This window comes from Seriola lalandi, unplaced genomic scaffold (genome assembly GCF_002814215.2).
Source record: "Seriola lalandi dorsalis isolate HSWRI2012SDOR001 ecotype SW California unplaced genomic scaffold, Sedor1 jcf7180002054288, whole genome shotgun sequence".
Classification (NCBI taxonomy): domain Eukaryota; kingdom Metazoa; phylum Chordata; class Actinopteri; order Carangiformes; family Carangidae; genus Seriola; species Seriola lalandi.
In genome coordinates, this window is record NW_019524841.1 from 1 (window position 1) to 3,235 (window position 3,235).

The window sequence follows — 3,235 nt, forward strand, 5'->3', positions numbered from 1 at the left end:
AATATGTCAAAAAATGTCATTGTATAGTATGGCATAAAATGTCACAAAAACATAATAGTATATAAAGGCATGAAAGGTCATAAAAATGTCACAGTATGGTAAGGCATTAAACGCCAAAAAACATCACAGTATCATAAGGTATAAAAATGGCAAAAAACATCATAGTATAGTAAGGCAAAAAATATATCAAAAAGGACCATAGGACAGTAAAGCCCCAAACCAGGGATTGAACCCATGACCTTGCCAGTGTGAGGCAGCAGTCCTGACCATTGTACAACAATACTTCTGCATCACAAGCTCATGGTATAGCATGATATTAAGGATATTTTTAGCATACTAATCCATGATATATCACAAAAGATTGTCCATTAGGCATAAAATGTCATGAAAACATAATTGTATAGTAAGACATATAAATATCAAAAAACATCATAGTATAGGATTGCGCAAAAATGTCACAGTATATAAAAGCCTGAAACCAGGGTTTGAACCCTTGCCCTTCTCAGTGTGAGGGAACAGTCCTAACCATTCTACCACCATGCTGCTGCATTATGAATGCCTTGTATAGAAAGGTATATAAAATATCAGTATACTACTCCGTGACATATCATAAAAAATCATAGTATTGTGAGGCATAAAATATTATAGTATAGTAAGGCATAAAAATGGAAAAACAATTCATCGTATACTGTGGTGTGAAAATATCAAAAAGCATCATAAGAGAGTAAAGCCCCAAACTAGGGTTTGAACCCATGACCTTCTCATTGTGAAGCAACAATCCTAACCATTGTACCACAACGCTACTGCATCAAACTTTAATGGTATAGCAAGAAATTAAGAATATCTTAGCATACTAATCCATGATATATCATAAAAGGTTATTGTCCATTAGGCATAGAATGTCATGAAAACATCATTGTATAGTAAGGCATAAAAATGTCAAAAAACATCATAGTTTTGGATGGCGCAAAAATGTCACAGCATATAAAAGCCTAAAAGCAGGGTTTGAACCCTTGCCTTTCTCAGTGTGAGGCTACAGTCCTAACCATCATACCACCATGCTGCTGAATCACTAACTCATTGTATAGCAAGGTATATAAAATATCAGTATACTACTCCGTGAAATATCATAAAACGTCATAGTATTGTAAGGCATAAAACGTCAAAGTATAGGAAGGCATATAAAAATGCCAAAAAACTTAATCGCGTACTGTAGCGTGAAACTATCAAAAAACATCACAGGATTATAAAGTCTGAAACCAGGCTTTGAACCCTTGACCTTCTCAGTGTGAGGGAATAACCCTGACCATCGCACCACGATGCTGCTGCATTGCAAAGTCATTGTATAGCAAAATATATGAAATATCAGTATACTACTCCTTGAAATATCATAGAACATCATAGTATAGTAAGGCATAAAAATGCCAAAAAAATGTCATTGTATAGTATTGGGTGAAAATTCCCAAAAAACTCATAGTATAGTCAGGCACAAAACGTCATAGTATAGTAAGGCATAAAAATGACAAAAAACTTCATAGTATTGTATGGCATAAAATTTCAAAAAAACATCATAGTATAATAAGGCATAAAAATGGCAAAAAACGTCATAGTATAGTATGGCATAAAATTTCAAAAAATGTCATAGTATACTAAGGCATAAAAATGACAAAAAACATCATAGTATAGTCAGGCACAAAACGTCACAGTATAGTAAGGCATAAAAATGCCAAAAAAATACATATTATAGTAGAGTATAAAAATGGCAAAAAACGTCATATTCTAGTAGAGCATAAAAATGGCAAAAAACATCATAGTATAGTATGGCATAAAACGTCACAGTATAGTAAGGCATAAAAATGCCAAAAAACTTCATTGTGTAGTATTGCGTGAAAATTTCAAAAAACGTCATAGTATAGTAAGGCATAAAAATGCCAAAAAGCATCATAGGACAGTAAAGCCCCAAAACAGGGATTGAACGCATGACCTTGTCAGTGTTAGGTAGTAGTCCTGACCATTGTACCACAATACTTCTACATCACAAGCTCATAGTATAGCAAGGTATTTAGGATATTTTAGTATCCTAATCCATGAGATATCACAAAAGATTGTCCATTAGGCATAAAATGTCATGAAAAAATCAAAGTATAGTAATGCAAAAAAATGTCAAAAAACGTAATCATATAGCGTGACTTGAATATGTCAAAAAATGTCATTGTATAGTATGGCATAAAATGTCACAAAAACATAATAGTATATAAAGGCATGAAAGGTCATAAAAACGTCACAGTATAGTATAGCATAAAATTTCAAAAAATGTCATAGTATAGTAAGGCATAAAAATGACAAAAAAACGTCATATTATAGTCAGGTACAAAACGTCACAGTATACTAAGGCAAAAAAATGCCATAAAAAGTCATATTCTAGTAGAGCATAAAAATGACAAAAAAACGTCATAGTATAGTCAGGCACAAAACGTCACAGTATAGTAAGGCATAAAAATGCCAAAAAAAGTCATATTATAGTAGAGCATAAAATTTCAAAAAATGTCATAGTATATTAAGTCATAAAAATGGCAAAAAACATCATAGTATAGTATGGCATAAAACGTCACAGTATAGTAAGGCATAAAAATGCCAAAAAACTTCATTGTGTACTATTGCGTGAAAATGGCAAAAAACATCATAGTATAGTATGACATAAAATTTCCATTTACTGCTTCCTTCGTTGCTTTTTTTTTGTTTTGTTAAAAGAGTGAATGAAGTTGTGACGGTCTCCGCTGAGACAGAGAAGAGGAGAAGCTACTAGCCCTCTTTCGCTGTCACTTCTAGTCGCGTTGCTCTCTTCCCCAGTAATGTTAAATTTAGCACAGAAAAAAACATAATATTGGTAATTTAAATAGCGGTTTATGGGATTTATTAACCCTCAGGGGTCCCTCTGTCCTTTTTTGGACATTTTCTTTACTTTTCTTTTTTGATTTGCTGATCATTTTGGCTGTGTTACAGCTGAAGGTATGGATTTCTGCAAGAAAGTGTCTTTTTTTACATATTTTTAAAATCTAATGTCAGTTACTGTTACAGGTCTATTATACACTGGTAACACATTTTGTACCCTCTGGGGTTCCTCGCGTCCAAAAAAGGACACACAAAGAACATGCTATAAAATGATCATATATCAATATTTTTTTCTGCTTTTTTTGCATAAATCTCTTAAACCACTTCAGTTCTGCTCAAACCT